The sequence below is a fragment of the Solea solea genome, chromosome 2 (assembly GCF_958295425.1).
Source record: "Solea solea chromosome 2, fSolSol10.1, whole genome shotgun sequence".
Lineage (NCBI taxonomy): Eukaryota > Metazoa > Chordata > Actinopteri > Pleuronectiformes > Soleidae > Solea > Solea solea.
In genome coordinates this window covers 16,550,415-16,569,568 of record NC_081135.1, presented here as the reverse complement: position 1 = coordinate 16,569,568, position 19,154 = coordinate 16,550,415, and the positions used below count along the sequence as shown (strand labels likewise).

General features: G+C 43.2%; 1 pseudogene; it reads left to right on the top strand.

The window, feature by feature from the left end:
• Nucleotides 1–213: 213 nt before the first annotated feature.
• Nucleotides 214–3,257, top strand: LOC131455344 (uncharacterized; annotated as a pseudogene).
• Nucleotides 3,258–19,154: the final 15,897 nt, after the last annotated feature.

Here is a 19,154-nt window from a genome sequence, read left to right as displayed (position 1 = left end):
GGCTTATTCACAAAGCCGAGGGCGAAGCAAAAACAAAACAAAACAAAAAACCAAGAGGTGCAGGACAGTCTGTCGCCACCAGAGGGCGCAACTGGTCCGTTAAGCTTCAGGCCCCCTGGTCCTCTCGCTGTCAGAGCGGAGGTTTGGCGCGCATGCGCAGTCAACCCCTGGGTGTTTACAACCGTTGTCAGGGGTTACAGGCTGCAGTTTGCGATGAAGCCGCCTCGCTTCAACGGGGTGCTGACGACAGAAGCTTCTGGGGAAGCCGCGGAGGCTTTAGAGAGCGAAATATCTTCTCTATTAAGCAGAGGGGCGGTTCGCATTGTACCGGAGGGGGAGAGAAATCAGGGTTTTTACTCCCGTTATTTTCTCATCCCAAAGAAAGGCGGTTCGCTACGTCCGATCCTGGATCTGCGTTGCCTCAATCTACACCTCCGAAAATACAAGTTCAAAATGCTCACACACAATGTTCTGTTCCGATCCATCAGACCAGGCGATTGGTTCACTTCTGTGGATCTGCAGGACGCTTATTTTCATATAAGCATATATCCAGCACACAGGAAATATCTCAGGTTTGCTTTCAAGGGAGCAGCCTACGAGTACCAGACCCTGCCTTTCGGGCTGTCGTTAGCTCCGAGGGTCTTCAGCAAATGTGTGGAAGCAGCTCTGAACCCGGTGCGAGCATCGGGCCTCAGAGTGTTTGCTTATCTGGACGATTTTCTCCTTTGCGCTCCCAGCAGGGAGGAGGCGGGGAGGGACACGCAGAGACTGATAGTCAGGCTGAACAGCCTAGGCTTCAGTATAAACCAAACAAAGAGTGTTTTGTCTCCCACTCAGAATATCGAGTATTTGGGTCTCGAAATAAACTCTGTTTCATTTCGGGTATTTCTGTCTCAGGTTCGGGCGGAAAATTTTCGCCGTCACTTGGCTCTCTTTCAGCGGGGAAATTCAGTGTCATTACGAGACTGTCTCCGGCTGTCAGGGCTGATGGCATCATCAATTTCTGTCGTCCCTCAGGGACTGCTGAAAATGAGGGATTTTCAGCGCTGGATAACCTCGCTGCGCCTGGACGCACGACGTCATCTCAGACGTATGGTGAGGGTTTCCCCGGAATGCTGCCTAGCTCTCCGTTACTGGAGAGACCCGGGGATATTCACTTCCGGCGTCCCACTGGGAGCCGTAGTGATGAGGAAAACAGTTACGACAGATGCCTCGTTAACGGGGTGGGGAGCGGTTTTCGAGGGGAGGTCAGTGAACGGGACCTGGCCCCCGACGCTTCTCCAGGCACATATAAACTACCTGGAGCTGTTGGCTGTTTTCCTGGCACTCAAACATTTTCTGCCTCTCCTGGGAAGGTGTCATGTGTTGGTCAGAGCGGACAACACAACAGCCGTAGCCTACATAAACAGACAGGGAGGCACGCGCTCTGTGAAGTTACACAGGCTGGCTCAGAGTCTGATATTATGAGGCAGCGAACACCTGTTATCGTTACGCGCGGCGCACGTGCCGGGTGTACTGAACAGCGGAGCGGATTTACTCTCCAGAGGGAATCCCCTGTATGGCGAGTGGAGACTGAACCCCGACGTGCTCCACCAGGTATGGGAGAGGTTCGGCCGAGCGTCCGTAGATCTCTTCGCATCGCACGAAAACGCACAGTGTCCCCTGTTTTTCTCGTTAAGAGACCGGGACGCACCGCTGGGTGCGGACGCACTGGCGCACCCGTGGCCAAACGTGCTGCTGTATGCGTTTCCTCCGCTCGGCCTCATCACTCCGATTCTGATCAGAGTGAGGGAACAGAAGTTATCACTAATCCTGATAGCTCCTTACTGGCCCAGCAGACCGTGGATGGCGGAGCTGATGCAGCTCGTCCACAGCCAGCCATGGCCGTTGCCGTTACGCGCAGACTTGGTGTCACAAGCGCGCGGGCAGATTTTTCATCCACACCCCGAACGGCTGGCTCTCTGGGCTTGGCACGTGAGAGGGTGAATTTACAGGAGTCTGGTCTCCCATCTAGGGTGATTGAGACTATTCAATGCGCAAGGGCGCCATCCACGCGATCATTATATGATAATAAATGGCGCGTGTTTGAACGGTGGTGTGAGGCTAAGCAGATTATTCCGTTTCAGTGCTCGGTCCCAGAGGTGTTATGCTTCCTGCAGGACTTAATGGACGGTGATAAAGCTTTTTCCACCATTAAGGTTTATTTGGCCGCTGTTTCAGCTTGTCATGTGGGGTTTGGAGGTGCACCTGTCGGGCAGCACCCTCTAATTAAGAGGTTCATGCGGGGTGCGCGCCGCCTGCGGCCCGTGCGTAAACCTCTGGTCCCGTCATGGGATTTACCCATGGTTCTGGAGGCGCTCTCAGGGTTGCCCTTCGAGCCGTTAGAGTTTGCTGATTTAAAGGTACTCTCCCTTAAAACTATCCTGCTTCTGGCTTTGACATCAGCTAGCAGGATCGGTGAGTTACATGCTTTGTCTGTGCACGACTCATGAATGCAGTTCTCCGCAGATTATGGGAAAGTGATACTACGTCCTAACCCGGCATTTGTGCCGAATCACTATCTGCCTACAGCTGTTCCACACTTGAGCTGCTCGCTTTTCACCCACCGCCGTTTGCAGGAGAGGATGAAAAACGGCTCAATGCTCTGTGTCCTGTGAGAGCTTTACGCATCTACGTGGACAGGACCAAAGGGTTCAGAAAGAGCAACCAGCTTTTCGTGTCCTGGGCTCCTTCTCACAGGGGGAGGGCCCCGACGCGCCAGCGCCTGTCACACTGGGTGGTGGAGGCTATAATCCTGGCTCACGAGAGTCGTGGGCTGCAGCCCCCGGATGGGCTTCGGGCCCACTCCACCAGGGGCATAGCCACCTCATGGGCCCTTTTCAGGGGCGTATCAGTGAGGGATATTTGTGCCGCTGCCAGTTGGGCATCCCCACACACGTTCATTCGGTTTTACAGGCTGGATGTGACCAAGACTTCTCTGGCTCATTCAGTCCTGAGTGTGGGTTCAGGTTGATTGCGTGCTAGCCCATGGGGAGGGTTTAGGGTGTCGACCCACTGCGGGTCGCGGCTTTGAGGGCTTCGGAGCATGCAAATCCGGGAGTGGGCTATATCTCCCATAGTGAGATACCGAGGGAGGTTTGAAAGAGAACTTTAGGTTACTCACGTAACCCCGGTTCTCTGATAACCGAGTGAGGTATCTCACACACACTGCCCTACTTGCATAGGTGGGGTGGAAGAAATACGCTTGAGAATGGCGGGTGCGGAGCGCAGGGCGCTTATAAGGGGGGCGAGCTGGCCCGTGCATCTCGAGCTGATTGGTCTGTCATATGACAGACGTGGTGTCATTGGAGCTTCCATGATCGGTCACGCAGAGGGCGTTTCCCATAGTGAGATACCTCACTCGGTTATCAGAGAACCGGGGTTACGTGAGTAACCTAAAGTTACCGCCCTGCCTTTGCCATGACCTTTTTGAGGGCATTGCTTCCTCTGATTTGGCACTCTACATTAAACATCTTGTCATGGTGGAGAAACAATTCACATATCTTGATATGAATCGCCACATTACTCAGTTGAAATACCTTCTGATATGTAACCGGTCTTAAATTTTCTCTGCGTTTGTTGAAATGAAGACCAGAATGCAATTCTTGGGTTTCTCAGTCTGTATTCTGTATTATTCCACAAAAACAACATGCAATCATTCATCTGCTGCCATCTGATCACAGATTCCATCTCCAGCCATGTTGAAACGATTCTCGCTAATTAATCAATTAAAATAATATTACAATAATATTACAAACTAAAATTAATATGAGTTCTTAACATTTATTTTAGTTTTGTGAATGTGAATTTTAACTCGTTCACATTTTAATAAACCAATCCATTAAACACATTAATTATAATGAAAGTGCATCTCCATACCTGTATTATTCCACAAAAACAACTTGCAGTCATTTATCTGCTGCCATCTGATCACAGATTCCATCTGTAATTGAATGAAGGACTCATATATGCAGGACAATCTCTCTCATCCACATGCTCTTTTATCTTATTATAAGTCGCTTTGGATAAAAGCGACTGCTAAATGACATGTAATGTAATGTAATCCACATGCACACGTACGCGCACACACACACACACGTGCACGCGGCTACTGTTAGCTGCTAGTTTAAAGCCAATAGCTCGCCAAATTCACGTTCCTTACCAACCCAAACTCTCACACGCACACAATGTTCACCACAACTAACCAAACCTAATTATAAAAGTTTTAAGATGTTTTCAACAAAATTAGACACTTAGCACAAAACTTAGCACAACGAGCCACGGGAAAACACTTACCTCCAGCCATGTTGAAACGATTCTGGCTGGAGTGAGCATGTGCAATCTCATACCTACGCACGTATGCGATTACATCACGGTCCTATCACGGCCACACACACGCAAACACTGCACCACAATACAGAATGGAGATTACATTACAGAACATATTAATAAAAACATATTAACAAAAGGGATTTTGGTGTAATTCAAAGGCCTTATAATAAACCTGTTTAAGATAGCTCATAATGATGATGGCATTATTATTGGGAAAATTAAACAGGCTCTTATTCATAAGAATTCATCTGTTTTTTTTTCATTACTGAACAGTATCAAGCTGTGCGTCTGCCAGAATTTGGTGTTTATATCATTACAGCAGTGCACAGAGCCTATTGCTGTGTTGCTCATGAGAAGCTACTTGACTACTATCCATTGACAGAATACAGTGTTTGGGGAATGTCACTCATCATTCTTCATCATTCTCTCCCAACCTTTTAGAAGAATGTCTTCACTGGAAGTTAGTATCAAAAGGATTATCCTCAACACTTTGCCCAGTCTCTCTGTGGAGACACAATTAGACATTGTTTCCAGCTTCAGACATCTGTTGTCGAGTCTGTGGATGACCTGAAAGTATATCCAACAGGAGGACATCAAAGGCCTGCTACCTGTTATACAGCAAAGAAAATTACTGGAGGCCTTCAGATTAAGTAATTAATACTTATCACATAGTGTGCACATTTATTTTCATTTAATGAAGTTGAATAATTGCTTCATAGGGTGCATGCCAATATTGACGCTACATTTCAACAGATAGTTATTAAGAATAGTGATTTTCTTCTTTGACTTTATAATGTTAATATATAATGTTACATTATGTTCATGTTAAACGTGGCCAAAGTTTCAAATAATAAGATAAACATACAAGTAATACATGTGAGCAAAATCTCTCTGAATGCTAGGTTTCCAATGTTTTTTTTCTACTTTCAGCCTGATCCTATGTGAGTGACTTATTCCATATTTCATATGGTCACAAGTACTGGATTACAATAATTTGTTTACATGGCTCTGGAGCAAGCTGACCAATCAGAACAGAGTGGGGTCACCTGGTGCTAAAATGGCTTGTTTCAGACAAAGGCTGAACTAACTGAATAAACACATTTGCTTTTCTTTCTTTTTTTTAAACTGTGATTCATGCAAAGCTAATCTAGTGGGGTCAGAGAATAAATATTACGCTGGAAAATAAGCATATATACCCTATCCATTCATGTTGAAGTTTTTGTTGTTGCAGAAATGGAGACCATCACTTTGGATCTCCAAGTTATTCAGGATGATTAATTGGATTCAACTGCTTCTACTTTCTTAACTCCTCACTCCCATCCACCTCATTCTCACACACCAGCTCCTCCACCAGCTCATTCAGCAGCTCCTCCTCACCACACCCACTACCAAAAGGTGCCAGCAGTGTAACCCCAAAAGACACAACATGGCTTGATAAATTTGAGGTACCATGGGACTAAATGCCCTCGGAAATAGTTTCATCCATTACAAATGGTTGCTCCTTCCTTTATGTGGCAGGACCAAGAGGAGAAGACCAGCGACAACGCCACCTGGGGGAATTTCGCCCCCAGGAATTTTATATATATATATATATATATATATATCGACAAGGACAACACAGGTTCGTCGACACACAGGACAGAGAACGGGTTCTATGTTACAAAATATATTTTATTTAACAACATATAACGTTACCTAACAATAAAAACAATGCTTCCAAAGGCACAACCAATAATAATATAAGAACAGGACTGGGGCTTACCACGGCGGCAGAAAATCAAAAAGGGCAAATCCAACACAACACCACCCGTGACACAACACACCAAACACGGACTCGTGAAAAGATACCACCACAAGGGAGTTGGGCTGCTGCACGTGTCGACCCACAGCACCTGTTAAACAAAAAGAAAAAGGAACTAAATTACTCGAAAATAATATTGAGAAAGTACATACACAAACAAACAAACAAACAACCCAACAAACAAACAGCCAAACCCCAAATATATAAACACTTAAATCACAACACAACAAATATAAAACATCTCAAATTACATACAGAATAATCTAATAACGGAAAATTATAACTACTAAACAAAAGTAAACAAAACCAACTAATAAAGATTAACTCAACTCGACAAAGAAATCCACAAAAAGAAAGAAACAAAAAACATACTATAATCAAGGAAAATAAACACTAGAAAACCAATACTCTATTATATGGCGGTGCCTGCTGGAGCTATATTAAAAAACAGTAGGCCCGGCCAACGACAGTGGACGGAGTCTAGGACGGCCGAATAATTACTCCTACGGAGTGGTCAGGAGCGGCGTCACGGCTGTACAGCGCCGCGTCCTCCGCAGATGGCTTCACCTCCACTCGAAGTGACACAGTCTTAATTAAAACAGTCTAACCAAAAACAGCAGTTCTGTTCCGGATGTGGCGGCCGATGACCGGCAAAACCCTGGACACAAAGGTGGCGAACAGGGGTGCAGCCTCTAAGGCAGCAGGAGACACGATCGCCAAGCCCACCGCTTTTCTGTACAGCAGAACAAGTCTCAGGTAACGTTATACACGCCACGCCAAACAATTCACCGCACCAACACGAACTGGAAGTCACTCGCCGGAAGCATAAGGGGCGCACAATCTCATCCTAGCTGTATTTGTACGCCACTCGGCCTTTCAATCACTGCCAGTGAGGCGGAGGACCAATGTGGCAATTGTCAGTTTGCAGTATTTTGACATTTTTTCTTCTTTTTTTAAAGACAGTTAATCGGCATAAATCTGGAAAGAGGTAGCAAGGCCACCCATGGAAAGGTCATCTCCAAGAGGACTGGCAAGATGGTTCATAAAAGGGCTGATAGTGTCAACCCGCAGGTTGCCACCCTGTTGAAGAACTTGCTGGACTTTGAGTGGGACTTCATCTAGGTAGGTCACAGCTGTCTTGTCACTCTTTATTATGCGCTTGCATCGGCTACAGTGCAACAGCATCAGCACACAAAACACTCTATACTTTGCTTAAAACCCTGGATAAATTTGCCAAAGCAACATGGTTGGTTGTGAGGAGTGTCAGGAACAAATAATGTAATCTGGTTTTTAATATTGATCAACGAAACGGTCTGATTTCACTATAATAAATGAGAGAATCATTTAGCCTGCTTTTAAACTTCTTAAAACAAGGCAATCAGAGATGGCAGACTTCACCCCAGTCACGCAACAAGCCTCTGGCGCCCTCGGTTGGTCATAGTGGCAAGTGCAAGCAAGTGCGGAAGCACACACACAGACAGACACACAGAGCCACCAAAAACAATACTTCACTCCCACTCTGTGGGGTGAAGTAATAAATTAGGCAGTGGCTCGGCTTGTTCATCTACTGCTTTAACTAAATACTAGTACTGCTTAAAATACTTAAATTATCTACTTTTTCAAGTGGAAGTAAGCACTCTTGTATTCAGAAAATTTAGACTTTCTAGTTTCTACTTGACTCCGTTCCTCCCACTAGCCCTACTTAACTTTGTAACAACATGCTTCCACCCTACTGACCGAGTACACTTATGGGGTAACCTCCCTTCCTAAACTATACCAACAAACTAACCACCCTCTCTCCTTTCCGTCTCTTTCTGTTCTCTCTTTACATTTTTTGTCCTGTCTTTAACCATTTTCTCCCACCCTTGAACAGTTCATTGCTTTGGTCCCTTTTGCTCATGTCATACTTATGTTTCTTTCTGTCCCTCCATTAGTCTGTTTCATATTTGTATCTCTTGTTCAATTTTGGTTTGTTTTACAGGTACTCATCATCAGTGACTGAGGATACTAGCCCAATAAGTCCAATAAGTCTCTCACTGATCACATTTTGATGTGCTAAAGACTTGGACTGTTCTGTCACACTGTTCTTCAAGTTATTTTAATTCAGTGTCCCAAGGTGTGACCTTGCCATATTTGGAATAAAATGTCTCCAATAAAATGAGACAGTAAATCCTCTCCCAATGAGATTTACTGTCTCATTCGCTCATTCTCAATCACTGCGTCCCTATGACAGCTCCTGTTGGGACGATATGGTAAAACTAGGTCCTTAAGGTATGATCGGGCCTGATCCTTAGCTGCTTGCAAATGGGGAGGAGGATTTTAAATTGAATTCTAAACTGTATGGGGAGCCATTGTAGAGAAGCAAACACTGGAGTGATATGGTCTCTCCTCTCAGCCTGTCAACATCAAAAAATCAGCAAAGTCCAGGATGAAGTCCTTGTTACATCTCGGAGGTCTGTAAATGACCGTGAACAAGACAGGAGAGAACAGGTTCAGTTCCAATAGCTCTAGTTCAAAGCTGGAATATGTGACAGATGGATTTTGCCGGCACAGAAAGCTGAATTTAAACACAAAGGCGAGACCCCGCCTTTACCAGAGATATGCGGGAGCCAAAGAAAGCACAGTCAGGAGGAGGGAGTTCAGAGAACACTCAACAGCCTGGAGCCAAGTCTTTGTTAGAGCATGAAATCCAGTTCACGGGAGGTAAAGAAGTCATTCAATAAAAAGGTTTTGTTTACAACCAACCTCATGTTTAGCAAAGCCATGCGAATATTGAACTTTGATTCCTAACTCCCCAAAGAAGGTACAGCACATCTCACCAGGCAGAGAGTGGCATGGCAAATGCCATCTCTGTGAACCTGGAACCAGCAGCAATATATTGGGAGTTCCGTCCCCTGCAGATGGAAACAGGCCACTGAGGCCAGTCAGTGGGTGCAGGTGAAGACAGACTGATTGATAACTCGCAGGTGGATTGTATGTGGTCAGTGAAGCGAGAGCCAGATCATGAAGCATTGGCATAGGATAGATCCAGCATCCTCTGTAGTACAGTGAGTGTCAGAGTGAAGGAAAATAGCGTCCACCACTGAGGAGCTGAGCATCAGCGATAGAAACTACTGTGAGGGCATCTCACCCTCACAGAGGATATGACTCCGTCGACTGAACACTCCGGAGGACCCGGAAGTCAAGCAATGCGCCGTCATCCTCCACTCAGCACTGTCCTTCGAGCTATCAGGAGGCAAGACGGCAAAACTTGTCTTGTCTTGTCTATTTGACTTTTGACTAATTTTCTTTTTCTCCTAAAACTGATTGAATCTGACAACCCTCAACATACGTCTCAATTTTCTTCCATCTAGCAAAATATTTGTCATTACACCAGAGAAAAAAGGGACAGAACTGAGCTGCATAAAAGTAATCTTTGAGGTTTGGGAGTGCCAGTCCTCCTTTATGCTTGGCTAACTGCAGTGTTGTGTATCTTGTTCATTTTTATCCTTTTCTTTCCATCCCAAATAAACCTAGAAATAGGTTTATCCCAGGTTTATTCCTGGTGTTTAGGGACCCCTACTGGCAAAGCCTAATACAGGTATACACGTTCATCTTCCTTCCATCCATCCATTATCTACCGCTTTATCCTCCACCGGAGGGTCGCGCTGTGCCAATCTCAGCTGACATAGCAGGGTACACCCTGGACAGTTCGCCAGTCCATCACAGGGCCACACATAGAGACAAACAACCATTGACTCTCACACTCACACCTATGGTCAATTTAGAGTGACCAATTTACATAATCCCCATGTTGCATGTTTTTGGACAGTGGGAGGAAGCCAGAGAACCCAGCGAAAACCCACACAGAGACAGACGAGTCTGAGATCAGAAAGTTGGTTTCTATAGAAACCTCTTTAAGAGTAATCAGTTCAGTGGTCAGATAATCCAGATGTGCACAGCAGCTTCCTTGCCGGTCTCCCTCAGGTAAAATCTAAGGCAATCTCGGAGCTGAGGCATTGCCAAGATCGAAAACCCACACACACACACACACAAAAGGAAGAACATGCAAACTCCATGCAGAAAGGCCCTTGTTCCAACTGGGGCTCAAACCCGGGTTATCTTGGAAGTTCTAATCACTACACCAACTGTGTAGCCCCACGTTCATCTTAATTAAATTAATCTTAGTGCCAAAATCCAGTGGATAGGTGGACCATCGTTCAATATCCTTTTCGATGTTCTGATTAATCAACTTATAGTTTGCTTTGTCTAATTCGTTCAAATCTTTTGTAATGATCACCCCTAAATATTTCATTTCTTCAATATCCCATCTTAAATCATATCAGTGCTTCATTTCCAGTGAAGGCTTGTAATTAAATGACAAAAGTTGTGTTTTTATAATATTTAGTTTGTAGCCAGTATAATAATTAATTAGATTAAGATTTCCATCATTATGGGAAAGGAGGTCTTAGGATCCACTAAATGGACCAAAATATCATCCACAAATAAACTAATTAAATGATCTTTACATAAAATTGTGAGGTCTTTTTATGTACGGATAGTGGCTCTATCCTTACATAAACGGTTCTATAGAAACCTCTTTAAGAGTGATCAGTTCAGTGGTTAGATAATCCAGATGTGCACAGCAGCTTTCTTACCGGTCTCCCTCAGGTAAACTCTAAGGTCTCCAGCTCTGAGTTTTAACGCTGCAAGAGCTGTCCCAGGCAATGATGTCTTTGCAGAGTGACAAAGCAGCAGGTATTGACGGTCTTCCTATTGACTTCTACAAGTCTTTTTGGCCCATCATAGGTGGTGATCTGCTTGAGGTAGTTTTCAGACACCAGAGAGGACAGCTCCCTCTGAGCTGCCGGAGGGTTGTCATCACCCTGATACCTAAGAAGGGAGACCTGCAGCTGATTAAGAACTGGAGGCTAGTGTCGTTGCTGTGTATGGATTATAAACTCCTTTTCAAAGCTCTGGCCCTCAGATCGAGAGAAATTATGGTATCAATCATCCACCCTGACCAGAACTATTGTGTTCCCAGTAGGCTCATAAGTGACAATGTCACTTTAATTTGTGTGAATTGGGTTGTGATACTGGTCGGATTTCAATAGACCAGGAAATGGCGTTTGACCGGGGTGAACACCAATACCTCTGGCAGACTTTAGTCGGGTCTGGCTTCAGCCCTGGGTTCATTGCCAAGATCAGGGCTCTCTACAGTGCCCTGATACAGTCTGAGTGTGCCCTTTAACATCGGGAGGGGGGTTAGGCAGGGCTGCTCTCTCTCTGGCATGTTATACTCCTTAGAAGATGACCTGTTGATTGGTAATGTGCTGAAGAAGTGATGTGTTTGTGAATATGTATATATTTGTATGTGTTTGTATATATTTGTATGTGTTTGTATAAATGTGTATGTGTTTGTATACATGTGTATGTGTTTGTATATATGTGTATTTTCTAAATTGAAAAAACACACAAAGTGAAGCTGTTTTATAGCTGCAAATAAAGTTGTGTTTAAAAATCAAAATCCCCCTCTCTCTCTATCTCTCTAGCTGAGCTGCAAGCCAAAATCCATATTTTCTTTGAACATTTTGTAAAACGCAGTTTACACATGTGTTGGCTAGTGGGAACATCAGCGTAGAAGATTCTCCAGCCTCTTCATGAAGCTGGGATCACATTAATAGACTTATTCAGCTAAATGAATGTTTCTATTAAAAACAAACTTAAGCTAGAATGAAACATTTTCAAATAAATGCAATGAAATGCATCTTTCAGCAACAGCACATCTTTGTTGGTAAAGATGGGAGGCCTCTGTATGTTAAGCTATGTACAACGTTGTTCTTTTTGAACTTACTTTTAATGAATAAGTCACTTGAAAACCCTGTAAAGTATTAAACTATAATTACTGATAGTGGCTATGGGGATAGGATAGAATAAACACCTCAATCCTGAGTAACTATGGTTAGCCCCGTATGTGTAGCCCTCTACTAAATGTATGAATGCATTTAAAAAGTAATAATAATAATAATTGAGCGGGCCATAAACTTTTTCTGGGGCCAGTTACAGAACATTTGCCTGCACAAAGTGCATCATAATCATTTTCATATCAATTAATTTTTACCGAGTTCCTACACATTTTCAGTTTCAAAACTTGTGAGTGTGAAAAACTTTTCCACACTCAAATTACCAGACTCCTCAGTAAAACCAGCAACAAGTTGGCCCAGCGCAAACCGAGTAAACAAAGAAAAAAGATGTTTTTTTTACAAAATGAGGGGATTTCATAAAACTGGAGACCATTATGGCTACATAGTTTAAATTACATACTATAGATACTATAAATACAATAACATACTCAGTGCAAACATAGTCAAAATCTGGAAACATAAAATGAGGTCAACCCGTGACGCTGCTGACACCAACACCGAGGCTCATTTCATCACCATGGACAGCGCTATGAAATCACGGTGTATGTGTGATTTTTCCTCAGAGCCGACCCTGGGTTCATTGCCAAGATCAGGGCTCTCTACAGTGCCCTGATACAGTCTGAGTGCGCCCTTTTTTTTCAGATGGAGTATTTATGCTGCGCATGCACTACAACTGTGTTGCTTATTTTGAAAAGCCTGACGTATGGACGCACGTATCTGCGTCTGTCTGTACAGTGGCAGGTGACGCTAGCCAGTTACCCCTGGCCCCCTAAAAATGACGACTCCCGTTAAAAAAAGAAAAGTTAATTCCGAATGGTGCATTTTCAACAAGACATGGACTGCTAAATATTTCTTTACAGGCGTCGAAGGTAACGCCGTGTACTTAGTTTGTGGTACACAAGTCGCTCTGTTTAAGGATTACAATCTGTATCGCTACTACGTGACCAAACACGAAGAGAAATATAAGAACTTATCTGATGACGAGCGCGCAAAGGAGTCGGAGGCAGCCTATATAGAAGACAACGTTAAGAACGAGGTCCGTGGTACTTTTCTTCTACAACGGTTTAAGTTCAGGAGTTATCATTATCTCCCTCTCTGGTCATTATCTAACCAGCGAAGCACCGTCACTCATATGTAAACTCGTCCGGTGTGATTGCAGCATAAGTGTGTGTAAGCGTGCAGGTGCTCAGTGTGTGTGTTTAATTAATTTAATTAAAATGTTTAATTCATTTTAATTAAATTAAAATGAATTCAAATTTGGCTCGGCCCTCAACAATATTTTTGTTTCTCATGTGGCCCATTGCGGAAAATAATTGCCCACCCCTGACATAGACCTACCTTACATGAAAACAAAATCCATTAGTAAAGCTTGGCCTTTGACTTGAGCCCCAAAAGTAGTCATTTCTCTATGGACATCAGTACCAAAGCTCCCAGGCGTCTTGCTCCGCTTCAGAGCCGAGTAAGACCGCTCCACGGGGGAGGTGGACACGGGGATGATCAGCACCAGGCAGGTGAAGGGATACAGCTGGGATACGGCATGCTCTCAGTCAGCTTGTTAAGTGTCAGAAAGTGCTGCAGGTCTGATGGGCTCCTTGCCTCAAAGGTTGTACATGACTGTCAGTTCAATCTTGAGCCTGGGGAAGTCAAAGTGCAGCCTGTAGTTTTCAGTGTGCAGCTTCCGGTACACTGTGCGCACGTCTCCAACTAAGAATTTTCGGTCTTGAAATGCCTTTCCACTTTCATAACCTTTTATTTTAATTCCAGTTCTGGAGTTGGACTTCCATTTTTTATAACTTAAAGTTTTTCTGTGAAAGGCCGCCTTGACAAAGGCGATGCTATCAAGCTAGCCACAACACTGCTCTCTCAACCTCTCTCAGCACTCTGGGGGGCGTGTCGTGTAGTGTGTCTGTGGTCTGCAGTTAGACCTGCGCTGTTTGGACTTCACGGAGGCCTAGGATCTTTTATTTTTGGCCCGCCTACTTAAACTCAAACTGTGATTGGTCAATCATCACTCTCCAAACCAAAACACATAGCTTGGCCTTCTCCGGGATTCGAGAAGTCCTAACCAATTAGGACTTCAATTAAATATTTAGTACTCTGAACATATCAGTGTGCGAAATATACACCCTGTTACATACATATATGTATATATATATATATATATATATCAGGGGTCGCGTTAACCGAATATTTTCCGTCATTGACCGTTTTTTTAAAACGGTGACGGAAAAATCTGAGAGCCATCCGTCATTTTGACAGATTGCAATTCACACCCCTAAAAACTATGTTGATAAAAGAGGTGAAAAAAGAGGGATAGATGCAGATGAAGGACAAACTCAGCCCTTTGCCTCAGTGGAGCGAGGAAGCGGCAGTAAGGAGGTTAGGCAAGTTCAGTGGGAGCGGGAGTTCTCCTGGCTGAGGAGGGAGGATAGAAAAATGTTGTGCGACAAAATAAAGATTCCCATCGGAGAATCTGAGCATAATTTCTGACCTGGATGATGCATCTCACTTTCCTTGTAGTGCTGACAGCGTGTTAAAGAGCTATGGACAGGAGGCTTTGGAGCGCGTCTGTGATGGTGCAGCTGATCCACTGGTGCAGAAGGAGCGCATGTTGCGGGATTTCCTACCACGCGCAATTACGCGCAAGTAGGCACGCGATTTAAGTCCATGTGGACCAGGAGGAAGGTGTGAGACTGTGCGTTTAGGCCACAGGTGAACTGTTCATATTCCACTGCAATATGAACAATGCAATTGAATATGTCATTATTATCATTTAAAGTGACCGGTAAAAATTGATTATGACGGGATTTTTATGACCCTGTCAGTCAAAATGACGGACAACGAAAAAGTCTAGCGCAACCTCTGATATATATATATATATATACTGTATACATATACAGTATATATATATATATATTATTTAATACTCATATTTTTTGGTCCAGAATTAATGTTGAAGAGAAGGCCCATGCTTTAGTTGTTTTTCCGGCCAATTAGCTGCTCCTCACAGAGGAAACACATGGCTACTGAAGGCTTGAGGGTCCGGTTGGCGGAGGATGGGAGTGGTGGTGAAGCGGGCCTTCAAGCCTTGGAAGGCTGCTTCGGCTGCTGGGCTCCAGGAGAAGGGCAAAGAGAGCCATCTTTTTTGCCGACAAAAAAGAATCCTGGACCCGCAGGGGAAGACGACGGTCTGTCTCCCAGACTTATTGAAGTCCTGAATGAAAACATTGTAGTGTATCACACGAATAATACATGATGTTGATGTTGTGAGGTTGAATTACAGGGGCGTGTAAGTGCAAACCATTATTACAAAGTATGAAACACTTTGACAAAGCTTGAGCAAAATTCACATCCAGGAATTTTTTTTTTACAATTTACAACTGCTGACACACAGTTTCAAATCTACATTTTGGAGAAAATATTTACAATTATTTGAAAGTCACAGTCCTTACGGAAAGGGGTACCAAATGATAGAGTCAGAGGTCCATTCTTGTAGTCTTCCCCTTTATCCTTACACCTTCACATGTAGTGAGGAAAAACTACACAAACAAACACTTTTAACAGGTTAAACTTGCAGCATTTGGTACCCTTTTCAATAAGGAGTGCGGATTTTATAAATTCCTTTTGGGATATGGAGGAGGTTTCCCATTTTGTGAAATTGTTTTTTTTTGTTGAAAGTCTTACTTCATTTCAAGCTTTATAGAATTGATTTACTTGTAAAAGTCTTTTTGTGTCTTTTAACTTTGTTTGGAATTTCTTGAAGGACATTGGGCTAGTAATGTTACTGAAATTAATATGTACAGACTTTTGAGAAATTATATTTTGCAGTACCAAGTCCACAAAAACTGCAAACAAAATAAAACAAAGGACACTTTCATAAAAGTTGCACATGGAAGGTAGAAGTCACATGTGCCTGCCTGTGATTGGCTGACAGCCTGCCTTACTCTGCCTGTGATTGGCTGACTTACTGGCAGGATATCCCTTTCACTGAGTAGCGTGTAGAAATGTAGAAACACCAGCCGTTTCTCAATATCTATACTTCTCTGTACTTCTCCGTACCTGTGAAATGTCATCAGCCTCAGTCCAAGTACTGTTCCAATTTACAAGTACGATATGAATACAGTTCTTGCTCTGCCCGTTTTACGTATGCATCTGGTGGTGACTTGAGTGTACTTGGGAAAGCCATGTATCCCAGAACGCATTTCACCAGAACATAACGGGCGAGAAAACAAATATAAACCTGAAATAAATATTTGTCCGTGTCCCAGAATGCAGTTTTAAGTTTTCATTTGAGGCAAGAAATTAGTCATTTAGAATTCAAACATGTGCTTTGTGTATAAAGATACGTACGGCGGCTGCCTCTCCTCCTCACTCTGTTACGTATACCCCCGCTGGACCCTCTTTTCCTACGGATACGTTTTCGCTTCTGATTGCGAAGTATCTGACAAGGGATACTGTTAGTGTGGAGGGGTACGTGTGTTGCCACCAGCAGATGATGGCTGAGCTCCGTGAATATGTGAGCCTACCTGTGGTGGTGGTGAATGGCTGTGCCGGTGGTAAACAGAGTCCAGTTGCTGGCCATATAGAGCTGTTAAAACGAACCAGAGGCCAAGTAAATAAATTGCTGATGTTGTTAGCTGTCTGTTGAAACAGTCCATTTTCACAGAAACACACTCAAAACCACGAAATACACATAAAAAACACAGTCACTGTGTTGTCAGGAGTCGCTCTGGCAGAGTAGCGCCCCCTTGAATTGTGGATCCAATAGTTTGAGCATGTACTCTTTTTGGCTGTTTTACTGTAGACCATTTATGCACACAGAATGCAAACATGTCAATATCAGTTTCAGAGATGAAGAATTCGTCTGTGCTTATCTGATGAGAGGAGCTCAGGACAGAAAGTTGTGTGCTTGAAATATTTGTAATACCTGTGGAAGAAACTCAGCAATCAACTTTTTTTATTAAAGTCAGTAATGTATTTCCCACACACATAGACTTTAGAAGTGAAAGCTGACCATGTATTTGATGGCTCATTTTAGTACGTTTAGTTCATCGTTTTTAAGCATGTATAAGAGTAACACACTAATCCTAAATCTGTTCTGTGGTAATATGAATCAACTCTATAGCTTAATCAGCAGAAAAGTCAATTTGGCCTAACAGAAATATATTTCTGTTCACATAATTACATTTTCAGTTACCTAAATAGGTGTGTTTGTGTCTCAATAATGTTCAATCCCCAAGAAGATTTAAATTTACAAATTGAACCACAGCAACTCTATGCAGACAGAAATATAGATCAGTTGGTATTGATGGAGGAGAGAGAGATCAAGACAGACAAAAGGATTGGAAAGAAAAGGGAGAAACGGAGAGAGGAGTGTTGATCGACTGTGGCTTTGACCTCTTAGCACACACACAGAGCTCTCCTTCCACGCCAGGACATTTTACTGTATCTGCACTCCACTGCCCTCTCAGACACTCACCCCAATTGGGTGGACAGCCAATAAAGTTGGAGCTGAGGACTAAAAGCTCCCACAGGGCAAGCAACAATAGGACTCCCACAGCCAAGGAAAGACAAATGCCCCCTATCTCCCTCTCTCTCGCTCACTTTTTCCTTCACTGAATTGCTCTCACTCTTACTGTGCTACATGTATTAGAGCTTTGACGTGTGTGTGTGTGCGCGCGCATACGTGTGCATGTGCATGCACATCTAACCCTGCAGGAAGTCCTCCAGCCCCACAGTGGGTGACAATTAAAACACCGGTTCCTGTTTCTTTTAAGACTGTAGTGAAATCAGTGAAGTTTTTTTAAATCACTTCTAAAAATTAATTTTTGTAGACTGGCATTCTTGTGACCATGTCTTATTTATTTATTTGCCCTCAGTGGCAGCCCGTCCATAGAGGGCGCTATGTCCTCTGTGAAGTTCTGCCTCTGGGTGTCTTTTAATCAAAACAATAGAAAAACACTTAGCATGGAATCATGGGTAATGTTGTTGATTCCAATGTGCATTGAGCTTCGATTTGCCCTAAAAGCAAAAAGTGGAAAATGTCATGAAAAGGTGAACAGAAGGAAGTGGTCCCGTACCTTGAATACAAATATGTATTTCTATGTTTTTATCAAGTGGTGGTTGGCAGATATAACAAAATCTGTCTTGTTGTTTTTAGATATTTTAATGCAGAAATGGTACATTTTATATCTTTCAGGACAAAGAGAATGAAGTGAGTTGTTGAATGAATAAAGCCTCACTCTTTATGGAAGATTAGAGTTCACTTCAGAGCTTTATTATCCCTACAAGGAAAATTTGTTTTCAAATTGATGGTATAACAACCTATACAAAACTATTTAAGAAACACTAGACAGAGCACAACCAACATGTCCTGATTGTAGTGTCTATCCTGCATTCAAATTTAGTTGAAATTAGATGAGTTTTGACATATACAGATTATATATATCTGTATATGCATGTACTGTATATATATATATATATATATATATATATATATATATATATATATATGTGGTGGGACTTGATTAAAAAATTAATGAATCGTATATAAATATTTGACACGAGAAGCAACATTTTTCAATTTAAATGGATTTTGGTATATGACCAAATCAATAAATAGACACATAAATGAGCTTGAACAACAAACTCATGTTTATTTTCATCAGTGAGTGTTAACAAAAAGTCCTGAAAAATCTTGAGTACAATATAATTGCATTGTTCACAATGGTCAAATGGTTTTGTAAACTTTCTATGTCTTGAAGTTACTTACTCATTTTGGCTCTGAGCCCGGTCATCTTCTAGAGTGTGGATTTGCGACACTGCTCGAACTAGGAGCATTGTCTGTGCTAGCTGTACCATGTTTTGCATCAAGGTGGTAGCGGAGGCTGGAAGTGCTCCGGTGGTAGGCAAATTATTTTGCACACAACTGTACTTTTATCCATGTTTCCACTCAGTACAATTTTAAAACTAAAACTTCCACCCACCAAACTCTGCAACAACTTATCATCATGCTTCTCATTAGCCGTGTCCTATTCCAGGGACTGGACCCTACGGAGTGCTCTTCGACGGACCCGGAA